General features: G+C 44.1%; 1 protein-coding gene across 24 annotated transcripts in view; it reads right to left on the bottom strand.

The window, feature by feature from the left end:
• The window catches only part of LOC102934027 (DAB2 interacting protein), a 435,191-nt gene that overhangs the window by 323,733 nt on the left and 95,050 nt on the right, over positions 1–16,408 (bottom strand). For 4 of the 24 annotated variants that reach the window (XM_043530258.1, XM_043530261.1, XM_043530260.1 and 1 more), the window contains exons 1-2: positions 8,393–8,863; positions 7,790–7,855 (exon numbers count right to left, since the gene is read on the bottom strand). The exons of 17 other annotated variants lie outside the window; for them this stretch is intronic. The gene's annotated coding sequence lies outside the window, so the exon portion shown is untranslated. Of the gene's footprint in view, positions 1–7,789; positions 8,221–8,392; positions 8,864–16,408 lie in introns of those variants that run through there. 3 more of the 24 variants (XM_043530257.1, XM_043530259.1, XM_037879724.2) reach the window with 1 other exon arrangement.

The following is a 16,408-nucleotide window of genomic DNA, read 5'->3' as shown; positions in this document are numbered from 1 at the left end:
AGTATCCAATTTGCAAATGAATTCCAATTCAGCAGTTTCTCGCTGGAGTCTGGATTTGAAGTTTTTTTGCTTTAAGATAGCGACCCTCATGTCTGTGATTGCGTGACCAGAGAGATTGAAGTGTTCTCCGACTGGTTTATGAATGTTATAATTCTTGACATCTGATTTGTGTCCATTTATTCTTTTACGTAGAGACTGTCCAGTTTGACCAATGTACATGGCACAGGGGCATTGCTGGCACATGATGGCATATATCACATTGGTGGATGTGCAGGTGAACGAGCCTTTGATAGTGTGGCTGATGTTGTTAGGCCCTGTGATGGTGTCCCCTGAATAGATATGTGGGCACAGTTGGCAACGGGCTTTGTTGCAAGGATAGGTTCCTGGGCTAGTGGTTCTGTTGTGTGGTATGTGGTTGTTGGTGAGTATTCGCTTCAGGTTGGGGGGCTGTCTGTAGGCAAGGACTGGCCTTTCTCCCAAGATTTGTGAGAGAGTGTTGGGTCATCCTTCAGGATAGGTTGTAGATCCTTAATAATGCGTTGGAGGGGTTTTAGTTGGGTTTTAGTTGGGGGCTGAAGGTGACGGCTAGTGGCGTTCTGTTATCTTCTTTGTTAGGCCTGTCCTGTAGTAGGTGACTTCTGGGCCTAACAACATCAGCCACACTATCAGAGGCTCGTTCACCTGCACATCCACCAACGTGATATATGCCATCATGCGCCAGCAATGCCCCTCTGCCATGTACATTGGTCAAACTGGACAGTCTCTATGTAAAAGAATAAATGGACACAAATCAGATGTCAAGAATTATAACATTCATAAACCAGTCGGAGAACACTTCAATCTCTCTGGTCACGCAATCACAGACATGAGGGTCGCTATCTTAAAGCAAAAAAACTTCAAATCCAGACTCCAGCGAGAAACTGCTGAATTGGAATTCATTTGCAAATTGGATACTATTAATTTGGGCTTGAATAGAGACTGGGAGTGGCTAAGTCATTATGCAAGGTAGCCTGTCTCCCCTTGTTTTTTTCCTGCAAACCCCCCCCGCGCCCAAGACGTTCTGCTTAAACTTGGATTATTGCTGTGCACATTGTAAGATGAGCTGTTGCCAGCAAGAGAATGAGTTTGTGTGTGTGGTTTTTGGGTTTTTGGGGAAAAAAAGGGGGGGTGTGGGGGGGGGGTGAGAAAACCTGGATTAGTGCTGCAGGTGACCCACCTTGATTATCATGCGCATTATAAAGAGGGGTTTCAAAGGGGGATGGGCTGTTGCCAGCAGGAGAGTGAGTTTGTATGTGTGTGTGTGGGGGGGGGGGGGGAGGGGGGGGGAAGGGGGAAGGGTGAGAAAACCTGGATTTGTGCTGGAAATGGCTCTACTTGAGGATCACTTTAGATAAGCTGTTGCCAGCGGGGGAGTGAGGTGGGAGGAAGTTTTGTTTCATGGTCTCTGTGTGTATATAATGTCTTCTGCAGTTTCCACGATATGCTATGCATCCGATGAAGTGAGCTGTAGCTCACGAAAGCTCATGCTCAAATAAACTGGTTAGTCTCTAAGGTGCCACAAGTACTCCTTTTCTTAATATAATGACTGACTAGCACTGAGGCTCATCAAGATTTATCACCCTCCTTGACCAAAACTAAAGTATTTAAATAAGCTGTTTGTGGGCTTGCTCCACATGCTTCCTCCATTCCCTGCTCGGTCCCTTTCCCAGTTTTGTTATCACAGTTGTATGTGAAGCTTCTCTCATATTGCCAATGGGCTTTTCCTAAACTGTGGGAATAAGCTCATGACCATAACAAGCTCACATTGGATGCCCCCTCCCTTGCAGAACCCGCTGCTTCCTGTAGTTAGAGCAGTCTGAATTCTGCTAGCTCTTCCAGGCCCAGTGAGCTCACGATGTCCACTTGAAGGCTTGAGACTTTTAGAGAGACTTGCTCACTGCAGTTGAGATGGAGCTCTTCAGCTCTAACAAGCTGTTATGGCGGACAGACCATGAAGCTATGAACCTGCCCTCTCTGCCTGGGGGAATCTCTTTTCAGAGCCAGCAGTGCTCTGCAGGTCAGACTGTTTAGACAACCTCTTACCTAGAACTTCCATCACTATGGCTTTGCTCAGCAATCTCGGAGGGAAATTTACTTAAGTCTTCTGACACCTGCCAAATATTTTTCTCAATCCTTTGCTTTGAGAGCAAAAACCGGCTGCTTGATAAAGTTACCCTGCCAAATTATACAAGCAATTGAGGAAACTATACTACCCAAGATAAGGATCTTTCGTAGGAGGGGCTTTTCTTTAAAAGCAAATTCCTTGCCTCCTCAGTTCCCTGCATTTCCCCTCCCCATCCACACAATTAAACCACAGGAAAAACCACTGGTCATGCACAACACCACCAGTCCATTTCATTTTGAATCCAATAATCACCACTATTTTCCCCAATTAATACTATCATGAGAATTCTACTCTGTGAAAACCCATATGGTATAGATACAGGCAGCAGCCACACTGCATATTTCAATTCGAGAATAAGACCACACCCATATCCTCCCTCTCCACTGAGACACGGGGGTATTTCAAAGGCCGCCCTCTTTAGATACTTCGCCTCTACATGCTTTCTGCAGCAGCCCAGCGGCAAGTTGTTTGACCTAATTCCATAAGCTTAGCTCCTACATACGGTCATAGAACCATTTCAACTTAGTTCAGGTAGATACATGAACAAAGACTGCAGTTACATAATGCATCTTGTTTGCAGGGAATGGTAGTTTTGTCTTAAATTCTGTGTTACAGAAAGTATAACTTGTGTAATTTAAAGACAGGGAAGCCTCTTCATTTTGCAGCTGTGCAGATGGTGATCGGAGCGCTAAGCGCATTGGAAAGAGTTTGAATAAGAAACCCTTGAAACACCCTCATTTTTGTACGCTTTGCACTCTACCTCCCACATCTTCCACTTAAAGATGGTTCTGATGCACACAGTACAGTTTCCCTGAGCAAACTGGTCTTACTTAACAAGTTTAAGAATCCTATCCTCAGAGAAGCACTTTGCAACTTAGTGGTTTTCCATTCTGCACTGTACTTCAGGTTCAGCCCACAGCCTTCATGGAATTACCCTTCTATGCATCTCCTCCCACCCCTGGCCATCATCACACTAGTCTGGCAACTGATAGTCTTGGTTAAGCAAGGCCCAGAAACAAGCACTCTGGAGCCTAAATTAATTCTACCCCATAAAGGATGTGTAAGTCTCCAGTTCATGGTCGAGAGGGTCACTAACACGGTTTGCTGGTTAATCTTCTATTGTTGCTCTTGGCACAACACCCAGATACAGCCTTTAGAGCTTAGATAGATGCCTTCCATTTCTGACAGTGCCAATCACAAAGGGCATCCAGGCAGGAACAGAAGGCAGAGTACAAACATGGTCAGTGCCTTGGAACTAATACCAATCCCATCTAGCTCTCAGACTACAGAACAAAGCATCATGTTCTGGTTTGAAAAGTACCAAAAAAACCCTTCCAAAAACAGCAGACAAAAGCTCTCAAGTTTGGATCAAGTTTGATTTTAATGCAGCCGGCTAAACAAGTTACTCTGGGAAGTTTAATCAAAGTTATTCCTACCTTACTAAAAAAGCCCAACTTTAAATTAAAGCTGTTTTATTATTATTATTTTACAGCCCAGAGCTAGAAAAGGTATCTTTTCATAATTTATCTTAAAAACAAACATCAAGCCATCATTGTTTGGAGGGACCCTTTCAGAAGGCTGTAAGCAACATAAATAAATCTGGTTGTGTCCAGAGGGGGCAGCTAAGATTCAGGCCCCATTGTGCTAGTCACTGCGAAAGCCATAGTTACACACTCTAGGCTCTTTGGAGAGATACTATTTAATAAGATAAGACAATGGCTGCAGGGGAAAACAGGGGTACAGAAGGGGGAAGTGATTCATCCAAGTCAGATGGCAATAGAACCCAGGACTCTTCTGAGTCCCAGTTCATTGTGCTTGCCACTAGAGTCCCCCGTCTCTCAACATCTCTCGTCCTACCTATTTTGTGTTTTTCCTGCTTTGAAAACACACTGGATTTCTGCACCCACCTTTGAGTTTCAATAGAGCAACATGGCCATCTTTTGTTAACTTCATTGTTGGAGCAGGAGCACAGGTGATGCACATAACGAGATGAGGAACTGCATCTGTCCTGTTACATACTGATATAGATTGAGCAGAGGAAGTCCCAAAAGCATAAACACATTTTTGAGAGTCCCTCAAAAATAGCAGCTATTAAATTCTTGGCAACAAAATATTGGATTATAGAAAAAGCCAGATATAAACAGCAGTGATAGATCTATAGAGATAGTAGTAATGTCAAGGCAAATGTATGAACACTCAGGCTTGGGGCTACAAATATTGAAACCTAAGCGGCAAATCAGTGCAATGTACTGAGCCCGGCTCCTGGCCCCAAACATTGCATAGTGGGATTCACGTTCTTTGTGGTTTAAGTGACAGCAAGGTCCACAGGAGGATACCTTCTGAGATTGACCATTTTTACAGGCATTTCACACAGATAAATGGCAGGTTTGCTCCCAGAAGGAAGATTTCTTTGGGAAAAATTAGAAGGAGAGGACAGCAATGATGCCAGAATGATGGCACAACAGTTAGGGCATTAGCCTAGGACTCAGGAGACACAGGTTCAAGTCCTCTGCATGGCACATGCTCCAAGTGGGATCCTGGGCAAGTCATCCAGGGTGTGACTACCCTGAATTGTGGACCCAGCTCTGTGGCACCTGGGCTTATTTCCAAATGTGTGCTTGAGCATTCACACTGCACTGTAAACCTGGGCTTACAGTGGCTGGACCTGGGTTCACAGCTGCGCTTACACAGATCTTCATTTGTGTCCACACTGCAAAACGACAGGGCTTGGACCCATGTCACAGTAGGGGTCGAGCTCTGACCCACCCCACCTAGCGGGGTCCTAGGATCCAGGTCCTCAGTACTGATGTAGGGGTGTGGCTTGAGTTCAAACCCTAGGCAGAGCCCAGCCTCACTGTACAGGGTAGACACACCCCTATTCTCTCAGGCCCAGTGTTTAAAGGTATGTAGGCACTGCAATGCTGAATGCAGCAGTGTCTAACTGGTTTAGGAGCCAAAATCCCATTGACAGTTGAAAGGCTCCTAAGTGCCTAAACCACTTTTGAAAAGGAGACTAAGACACAGCAACACAACACCGAAACACCTCTAAAAAGCTGGGCCTCTGGACCTCAGCTCCCTAGCACGGCCCTAACACCAGACACGCCAAACATGCTTGTTTTTGGTTTGTAGCTTTTTTTTTTTGGATTGGCTCCCTTGCTGGGATAAGGAGCAGGGGAAGCAGGGATAAGGAGCAAGTATGCACAGCAGGCCCACTACAGTCCCAGACTGCATGCCAAGGGGATCTAGTCACAGAGTGTTGGGGTTCTTAGGCATTGGCTTGTTTTGAAATGGGATTAGCTTGATTTTTGGCTTATTATGAAAGTCGGGGTGCTTATTTACTGCGTGAAAGTTGGCAACTGAGCCTAACACAAGAGTCTTGTGAAGGTAAATACATTAAAGACCACAAGACACTCACATGCTATGTTAACAGGTCCATACGCGGCCACCTCAGAAACAGAAAATGCAATGAGAAGCGTTTTGCTTCCTCATCCACCGAGGAAAAAGGGGATTTTCCACCAATAGTGAATTTGGGGGTATTATCGCAGGAATTTTTGGAGGAGAGGTGGAAAAGCTGGGCACACCCTTCTATACAGGGTGTGAATCTCGATTCCCAGAATGAGAGGCTCTACCCTACGCAATGAGGCAGAGCTCAGTTAAACCATGATGGAATACCATGGCCACGAAGGCAAAATTTCTACTGTGGGCGCAGGAGAGGAGCAGCAATATATGCATGTGGTAAACAGCAAGTGAAAATAACATTGTCATCAGCTGCATGTGGTTGGCTGAAAAGGTTAGAACTGGTTGAAAATTTTTTGATGAAACATTGCAGAAAATGAAACAATCAGAAAGTGAAAATCAGAAAATGCGGATTCATCTAAACAGAAACTGTTCCCAGGAAAGTCAAAAAAAAGTTTTTTAACTAGGTTCAAAATTGTCACCACTTTATCATTTTGAAACTGTCAAAACACAAGTTCCCATTTGAAACAATATTTTGTTTCTAAATAAAAAAAGTTATTCACTTGTAACCAGAGTTCTTTGAGATTCACCTGCAGATTTGACCTTGGAGTAATATGCTGACCAGAAAGAAAAGGAGTACTTGTGGCACCTTAGAGACTAACCAATTTATCTGAGCATAAGCTTTCGTGAGCTACAGCATCCGATGAAGTGAGCTGTAGCTCACAAAAGCTTATGCTCAAATAAATTGGTTAGTCTCTAAGGTGCCACAAGTACTCCTTTTCTTTTTGCGAATACAGACTAACACGGCTGTTACTCTGAAACCTATGCTGACCAGAGCACCTTTGACCATTACCCGTAAGTGGGAATTTTTTTTAGTGTAAAAGTTAAAAACTGTCAGGATTGAAACTGCAGCCTGCGACCCACTGAATTAAAAACGTTTGGCATTCAAAAGACTTGTGTCCAAGGGGGGAGCTTGGATGTAAGGGATTTCCCCCTCCTTGTTTGTTACAAAAGGGACTCTCCGAAAAGTGTAGTTTGGAGCAAGTCTCAAATATATAAATCCCTTGTTCCCCCATCTCAGAAGCTTTAATATTTATTTCAGAGTTTCTCTTAAAATATATAGCGATGGATGAACGTTACTCTGACAAGGTCAGCTTAAAACACAGTGCAAAGTGTAACACAGTGGCAAGGAAGAGTAGTTAGAAAATGGCATTTTGTCAGAAGAAAAGTTACACTAAAGCCTGCAGCAAACCTGATGTATTAGAAGTACATGCTATCAGTGTTTTGCAGGTTGCCATTTAAAGCCTTTAGTAGAGACCGATGACAGTAACACTGCATAATCTAGTTACAGGAGGAATGTAGGGATTTTATGAAAGGTCAATATTTCAAACAGTCCCTTAGCTGACCTTGCCTTGTGCTTGACCCAAGTGATTGGTTGAACTCTACCTTCATAAAGAAAGATCACTAATGAGAGTGTAAAAAAATAAATCCGGCAGCACTATGCAGAGCTGAAGCAGCATGCTTAGCACACTGGGGGCCTGTCTGGACTGCTATCACCTCCACCCCCAGGTTAGGGTCAAGCCTGTGGTTTCAGGCAAAGGGAGATGGCTGCAGTTTGATCTTTTGCGATTATCAGTCCATCATTATTCAGCATTTTAAAGGCTAAAAAAAAAATAAATCAGATTCCACCCTCTTCAAGTCAGGGTAAAGTTGATTCTGTTTGATTTCAAACATGGGCTATTGAAAATCCAGCCTTTTTAGTGCCTACTGGTATGTTTCGTTTGCAAATATCATAACTTTTTTTGTTAAAATAATGAAAGCAAAGTCTTGAGACACTTTTCTTTGCATTGACACTGAATATACATAGTGATCAGCAGTCACTATTGTTTCACTAGTGAAAGGTTTGGGTTTTTTTAAGACCTTCAGGACAATAATTTCTATGCAAGAGAGCAAAACTGCAAAACAAAGCTAGCAATCACTCCAGTCCTGCTCATTTCACAGAGCTGATTACACAAGTTCTGAGACAACACACACTATTTGATCAACTCAGCCATTGCCACAGGCAACTGTCCATTTACAAAGGGGGGCTTTCCCCCCCCAAACGGAAAAAATCTCATGCATGGGGGGGGAGGAGCTATTATTAAAATACAGAGGTCCCCAATCACTTACCTTTAAAAGCAAGTCAGATGTTTGGAACTAACATCCCATAGTAACTCAGCCATTTCATGTTGAGAGCTGGAGCCAAAAAAACAACAAGTTTTAAGGACATGCAGCCTTGTATTGGTTCCCCCACTCTGTAAACGAGCAAGAATCCCAGGCAGGGAACAAGAGGTGCAAGCTCCTCACTCTTCCAGCTAAGCAGAAAAGTTTCGCAGTGAGAGGAAAAGAAAAATCCAGCCCCCACTGAGAGACTGGATCAGAAACAAGAAAGAAAAGCTTGTTCCCCCTTGTTTGTATTCCTGGCTAAAGGTGCCTCTCCAAGCAAAATTCACTGAGCCTCTCAACCTCTCACAGCAGATGGTATTCACACATTATACTCCAACAGCAGCTCTCCCTGGGCCAATCAGAGAGCAGCACTCAAAAGCCAAGCACTTCCCAGACTCTAGCTATTGAAAACCGTATCAGAGACAGAGCAGATGAATGACTGCAGAAAGTGAATAAGCATGCAAAGTAAAAGCACCCCCCCCCCTTTTCTCCCCAGTTTAGAGGTACAAGCTGCCAGTTCAACAATGCTGGGTGGGTTCTGTGCAGACTTCAAGCTAACAAACGCACCTGTTTTATTTTTGTAAATCCCAAACAGCCAGCACATTTCCCCAGGCTTTCGCTGTAGTTTCTCAACTGACTCTTGAGTTAGTCAAGCCACAGTAAGTGCATCACCTGTGCATTTTGTTCCACCCACCGCATTCAGGAACTACTTCCAAAAAGCCTAGGAAGTCACAGACTCACTTTAAGTAGCAAGAGAGGCTTCCCACCGGTCCCAGTCCTGCAAACACTTAAACACATGCTCAACTGCACACACAAGTGCTTCCCTTGAACTCAGTGACATTACTCATGTGTTTACCATGAGGCACAAGTATAAATGTTAGCAGGATTGAGGCCTAACTTTCTCTCCATTTTTACAAAGCAGAACAAGATACATGAAAAGGCAGCAGTATTATTTGCAAAACAGTCTCTCTTGGGCAGATCAATGCTTCCTTCAATCTTGTTTAAGATGGACTATGGATATTATAAAATACAATTCTAATAAATAAAAGAACAAATACAACGGATGAGCTAATGAATTAACAAAGCCTTGCTCTCACTACAAACATTCAGCTGAAGCTCCTTCAGGAGTTTCTAGTTAGTACTTTGGGAACGATCTTCAAAAAAATCTTGTGTGTGCAGCACAGAGGAGGGCAGAACACAACTGGTAGTGCAGCTACCCAACAGCAGGACAAATGGACTCAAGAATATTCTCAGCTGCAGGGTTTAATTTGTAAACCAACTCAGACCCTACCTCACCCAGTGATCAGTTTGGGATACAGCTGTGAAACTAAATTCCTAGCTTGTGCTGACAGCTGCAGCTGAGTAGTAAAGGATGACTTGCTAAACAAAGCAAAGTTACTCATGGAAACAGACTTCCATTCTAGAGGCAGGTTTCACCCTTGCAGACAATAACACCCTCACGACCCTTCCAAAACATTATTGAAATTCTCTAGATTCTTACGGCAGAAGCGGTTACAAGGAAATAACAGGTGTATAAAGGTGTCTAAGGTCCCTGCAGAAATTCTATTTTTGCAGTGCGATGAGTGGAATCAGCTAAAAATCAGTGAAGTTGTTTGGGGTGGGAAGCGTGCTTCCTCCCAGGATCTCCCTGGACATTTTCAGATTTCTGGCTATAGCTGTAAATTGATCCTGTGCATTCCTTTCTGACACAAGAACCACGCAAAATCTTTAGGGATTCTCTTTCTGCCATGAGTAATGCTGTACTAGCACTTTTGTAAAATATGGGACCACTTGCATGGCGAGAAAAATACTGTGAGCTTTTTTGTTTGTTTATTTTAGGTCACATACCTATTTTTTCCTCTCTGGAAATAATAAAACAATGGTCTCCTTCCTCCAAAACACCCAAATACTTCTATGTTTGTAAATGGCCAAATCTAGATTCAGCTGCTGTTTGGGTTTTAACCATGCAAAGGAGACTTTTACCACCTAACCACCACACAGTGTGCACTCTCTTTGGGTTAAGGAAAAAACAAACACCAAATAAATGCAAGCCTTCATGAGAAACAGCACAGTGTGTGCATGACTCCTTCTGCAACTGTCGCCTTGAACTGCCCCATAGCCCCAGGGCAGGCATTTAAAGGGGCAGTACACAGAAAAAAGAATACACAGAAAAAAGAATGGTAGCTGGAGGAAAACTGACATTGCTTGGACATTTTCCTCCTTTTTTTGGTGAAACTTCATTTTGGAAGGAACTTCCGACCATTTCTATTCACTGCAGCTGCTACATTCACCCCACTAGTGAGTTCTAAAAGAGCAGCCACCTAGCTCTGCACAAAAACGTCATGAATTCAGGGGAGGTGAGGAGGATAACCGACACACTGGTGCTGCTGATGCTGTCACTTTGGGGCTGCAGCCCTGGATCACACTAGGGACATGGGATAAGGCACTTTGTCTGGATCTGTATACACAGGGACTGATGTATCTTTCATACAGAGAGGGTTCTCCAGTAACAGACCTATGTGCTTTCTCTAGGGATGTCTGAGTGGAGCAGAAGTTTAACACAACATTGCCACCTCTGATATTTGCTGTTTTTCTTACAGCCCCAGTTCCTGGAGTGAGATAATTATGGGAGAATATCAACTTTCATTTAAAACAAATGACCTGGGTACTCCCTGCCCGTGGAAGTTCCAGCTAGAGAGCTGTGCATGAAGGCTTGCACAATCAGGCCCTGGGAATAGAGGAAATGTGTCATCACTGCTTAGGTCCCAATCCGGCAAGTTGATGCAAAACGCGCAGACCCACATACTCATCCAGAGCACCCATGAACTTAACAAGCAAAAGGGTCTCATGTGGATCAGCTTGCAGAATCAGTTATTTCAGAAACACAAACCCTGGGAGCAGAGCTCTAATCAGACACCACTTTATGCAAAAGCCCATCAGCTGGGAGAGAATTTTACAGAGAATCATACCCTCACGAAAGCGTTTTTTATTATGTAGCAAAATATCAAGCTGCTTGAAATTACTCTCTGAATCACTGTGCAAGGCCACGTGCTTCAAGCATTTGTAATTTCCTGTAGCTTTCATTATGACAATTCAAGTAAAGTTTTATAATGAAAGTAAGGAGATTGTGATTATCTTGCACACTTCATCACCACACTAAATGAAGAATGTGGCAAGTCCTTGGTAAAAAGCCAAACAACAAAACCAGCTCTTGGAAGCTTTGGTGCTTCAGACCAGGTAATGTTCACAATGCATGTTCCAAGTTTAGGTCACTTCAGTCCAAGATCACAAGAGGTGATTTCTTGTTGAAAAATTAATGTAATTACTATACTCACTTTCCATAAAGAAGTGATTAAATGAGCCCACAATTCCTGTACAGCTATTTGTCTCGAGTAAGTCAGCTGAAGTTGGTCTGGTAGGGAGGATTCATGGCCATAGCTACTAATCATATGAAATCATTTTGCTAATAACAAAGGTACCTTGATATAATTTAGTTTTAATGCCATGAGGTCCTCTCTCTTCTTCAAGGGAAGAAGATTCAGTCAGAGCAGCTCAGACTTCTTTCTAGATCACACAAACTCTTCTAGAAATTAAATGGAAAGCTCACCATGTTTAAATAGAAAAGCCGTGGAGCCACAGTGGATGCTTAGGAGGAAGAATGCAAGTAGTGGCATTCCAGGGCAGCTCACCAATGTGGTCAGACCTAAAAAAAACCAGTTACTCACCTTCTCGTAACTGTTGTTCTTTGAGATGTGTTGTTCACGTCCATTCCAATCAGGTGTGCGCGCACTGCGTGCACGATCGTCGGAAAGTTTTCCCTTTGCAGCACCCGTCGGGTCAGCCGTGGAGCCCCCTCGAGTGGCGCCTTTATGGTGCTCAATATATGACCCTGCCGACCCGCCCCCCCTTCAGTTCCTTCTTACCGCCCGTGATGGTTGTTGGAACAGCGTTTGCTTGCCTCACAGGTGCTTCCCTGAGCTTTTTCGTTAGGTTTAGTTTAGGTTTCAGTTCTTAGTTCAGCATAGTTTAGAGTTACAATTTTGGTTAGGGACCATGGATCTACCCTATCCCTTTCCTTCCCTCGGCTCTGGGGCATTCCTCGGGGCCAAGGGTTTAAACCATGTGGGACCTGCACTCGAAGAAGAACAGACCAATTTTGATACTCCTGTCCCATCGTGTATTGGTAGGCTGCATCTTTACAACTAAAGATTTCAAAAACAATTTTTGCCGAACCAGAATATCAATTTTTCAGTTATCGGACCTACTCCAATAAAAACTGCAGGGAAAATGTCTGCAGCTGAGAGCCACCGCCCCCGCCCCCAAGGCAGCATCCTCCACTCTGCCTGGAGAGCCCCACAGACAAAAGGCACATGTGCATCCAACAGGCAGAAGCTGTAAACTAATCAAGGCACTAAGGATGATTACTGTCATTTGTGTCCACCCACATTACATCCAGAGAGCTCAGCTGGTTTCTGTTGAGCAGTGAATACTTTATGGACACATTCTTTGGCCAGGACTTGTATTGCCTGTTAAGGTAAAATTCTGCACAATTTAAAAGAGGAGAAAAATTGCAACTTGATATCTGACTTGGAGGAAATGCAAATTCATCTCACTGATGGCTGTGCTGCATTGGCCCAACAATCCAAGCTGAGTGTGTCTTATATTAATGGAGAAAACAGTACACTGACACAGAGGAGATTTGCAAGGATTTGCGAAGATCTCCAAGGATTTGCAACCTCACAGACTTTGGCTCTCTTCACTCCTCCCCTCCTCCTGCCCCAGGCCCTTCATGCAGTTTCCCTACTAGTGGTGTAAGATCCACCTCCTCTCTAGTATCTAGAACAGGGGCCCTGCCACTCTGCATCTCACTGAGTCCACAGCTGTTTGCAAATCTCAGCTGAAAACATCTCCCATGTCTGCGATTCAGCATGTCTCACCCCCTCTGTTGTAATTTGTATTTTAACACTGTGAAGGATTTTGAGATATGGCTGGTAAAGTCTGTCTGACACAGCAAAGCAGGAGGATGCTGACCACTTTCTGTGTCTACTTTACATTGTTACATATTTTTAAAGTGCATTTAGTGCAGGCGAAAGGGCCTGGATTTGCAGCCAGCATGTCTGAAGTCCACCAAACAGGTACAGCACAGGTTGCCTCCGTGCTAGCATCCTAAATGCACCATCTCACCTATGTATGTCAACAAGGACTCAGTGACCTCACTGCCAGTGGACAGAAGGATTACAGTATTGAGGGCCATCCATCCAGTGCTTGAGGCCCTGTTGATTCTAGCTAGAGAGGTGTCTTTTGTGGGGATTCCTTCTGCTGTGGATACCTGGCCAATGAGAACGGGACCGACTGACCTACCATACCACCTTATTTCACACTGTCAGACAAATGATAATCACTGCTGGTCTGGGCTGGATTTCACAAGTAAGGTGGAAGACCTTGCTTTCCATTCCCAGTGCCCCAGACCAACCACTTCCATCCTCACTCCTCAAACACACCCAATCTTTCATTTTCGAATGAATGGATGATCTTCGTTTTCTGAGTTTAACACCGAGACCTCTGTGTCTCACGAATGGCTCTGGCATATCCACAAGCATCTCAGACCTAGATCAAGAATGTTTTCAATTGTGATATAATGTGAAAGGTTAAGGATTAATAACAGACACTAAGAATTAGCAAGAAAAGGCTCGAAACCCTGCCACCTGATTTAACTGAGCACACACACTCGCTTTGCTACCAATTCAAACAAAGCACTGCGCTCGGCTGTAGACTGTTTCATCTATAAAACACAAGACCTTGTATTTTGTACACATTTAGCAACCTCCATTCAGCTGTGTAATGTGCTTCTGCACAAGGCCTGCAGCAGCAGAGTTTTCAGCTGCAGTTAACAATGTGCTTGTAACAAAAATTAGCTGAAAAAAATTGTAAGGTCCCACACTCTGGATCTGGGACAAGGCAGGTTTGTGGGCTCTAGAGAGATGCCTCCCTGATGTGGAGGAGTTAATTTGATGTATGGGGTCAGATTCTGATCCCTTCCAACCCTCTGATGTCCTTTCTCCTGTATTTCCTTCAAAGTAAATACATCCCGTATGTCGCTGTAAAAAGTAGCCAGATAGGCCATCGCAGGTGTCATTAAGCGGCATACCATGGCTACTTGGAGCGTGACTAATGCCAGTGTTTGATTCAATTCCCCACTGAACTTGGACGAGAGCCTTCCATGGGAGATTAACTTGCTGATGCCAGGTCTGTCTGTGGCCTATTAAATCTGACTTTCACCACTGACTTCAATGGGGAGTCTCACAGGTATTAGGAGCTGACAAGTAATGCTAACGATTGAATCCGATGGGGACTTTTTACAAGGGCAGTTCCGCAGATCCACTGAAAATCTGCCCCAACAGCATCTGTCCCAGACAAAAAGGTCTCTGTTATTAATGACAGTCACCTGAAATTCATTCCCTGGCTCACTAAGCAGGTGTTTAGAAAAGAACTGCATTGCAAGGTTCACATCTTTGGGAATTTGCCCTTTGCAGATTTTATGCTCTCTAGCAAAGATTTCTCCATCCATCTTTCATCATTTGCATTATCTCAGCTAGCAAACATGATCAATTCAGGGTGCATTTGCCTGAGTAAGGATGGTAGCATTTAGAACTCCAGGTTAGGAACAGCCAGTGCCCTGCAACAATCTCTTTTGTTTTATAATATAAGTCATGATTAATTCAGCCTAACATCCTGCCTCTCCCCTTGTCAGCTGCTTCCTGGCCACATCATATAAAACCACAAGCATGCAGTCTCCTTCCCGGGCAGAATCGTTAGCATGGTCCCTCTCCCTTCATCAGAGTCTCTCCTCTTTTTCTCCAAGGTTCTCACCCCTCCATTTATCTGCAATATACTACTTCTGCCATCTATTAACACCAAACGCACATAGTCCGCTGAGGGCCATTCCACCACAGAGTGACCACAATTGATGGCGTAGCACTAGGCGTCATGTAGGCTCCCTGATCTGGCTCAGTTCTGCAAATCCACAAATCTCTGGGGCAACCACAAAGGTACATCAGGTAGGGTCAGGGTGTGCACTCTTTCACGCTTAAATGGAGAGCTTGAGAGCACGGTGTGCTGGGGTGATTTTGTCCCCACTCCCACCCCTACCCAGGCCATGCCACTGTGCATACACTGACTATTAAAGGGACGCTAAATCTCTGCAAGACTGTGACATTTCGTCAAACCACTTTAAGCCCAGGATTTCGCACTGAGAGCACACATGGAATGCCCGTGGCCACTGCCAATAAGACAGTCCAGGTTTCTAACCCATGTAGCAATACAGGGGGTACGCAGGTTTGACAGATCCTGAACTTTGTTTCAACGCAAAGACATTTTTGCATCCATAAGCAAGACAAGAACTTCATGCAGGAGGCCATGAGACGTATTAGTCAAAGAACTCGGTTTACAGCCCAGGTGGATGAACTCATCAACACTCTCCATGGTATTTGACCTCAGGGGTTCTGGTGGCCCAGCTCCAAGGTTCTGGACCCTGGTCTTCTCCAATGAAGCATTCAACTCCATTTGCGAACAACATCTTAGAGACCCTGGAGGGCAGGGCTGAAATTCTCTAACTTCTCCACAAGCAAAGCGGCATTGTCGGTGTAGTTTTGGTTGGTAAGCATTTCTTCACCAACCCTGATTCCAACATATGGAGTGGCAAGTCCTGCTATCCAGTTGATAGCTCAGCAGAAAAGTGCTGTGATGAGAATGCATCCCCGCCACACACCTGAGGCCCAGGTACTTTTATCCCAGGTACTTAAAGGATTTAAATTCATCTTTGACTGCACCGTTCCTCATTATTTAATGTTCTAGCACAGTGATACTTGGACTGAGGCTCTTTAGCTGCAAGTGGCTCTATAATTTGTCTTCTGTGACTCTTTGCAGCACATGATATTAAAACATGGTGTGATTTAATTATCAAGCAATCCAAGTTGTTAACCAATCAGTCATTTTGGCTGTGCAAATATATATAACTAAATGTTTCCCCGTCATACTGTTTAAATATGAATCTATAGTACTATAGTCAATGACACAATGAATTCACACGACTGTGGCGCTTTTGGGTAATGTTGATGGCTAATTTGGCTCCTGAACCACTGAGGTCTGAGTATCACTGTTCTAGCATCATTTGTACATTTGAAAACAAGGCATTCATTACCATGATGTAAGTAACAGACAGGCAGGCAGAGCACTTTTCTAGGTCAAGGCTTGTGTTTGACTGCATGCTCGGCCATTGGCTCAAAGGGAGACACTTGATCACATTACGCAATGATGGCCAACTGGGAGATATGAATGAAGTGTCTCAACTCCAGGATGACAACGCCAAGCTTCACACACAGCTTGACAGGAGACCACCTCACCTTCCATCCTAGGGCACCTCTTGCGGGCTCCCCATTCCTTCTGAGACCCAGTTGGATATTGTTATCTTTCATAAGGCTGGTCAAAAATTTCCCATCTAAGATGTTTTGCATTTTGACAAGAAGCAATTCTTCATGGGGAGTTTCTGCTTCCTGCAGAAATCTTTGACTTTTTGTCAATATA

The sequence above is a fragment of the Chelonia mydas genome, chromosome 16 (genome assembly GCF_015237465.2).
Source record: "Chelonia mydas isolate rCheMyd1 chromosome 16, rCheMyd1.pri.v2, whole genome shotgun sequence".
Taxonomy (NCBI): domain Eukaryota; kingdom Metazoa; phylum Chordata; order Testudines; family Cheloniidae; genus Chelonia; species Chelonia mydas.
This window is presented reverse-complemented; position numbering and strand designations above follow the sequence as displayed.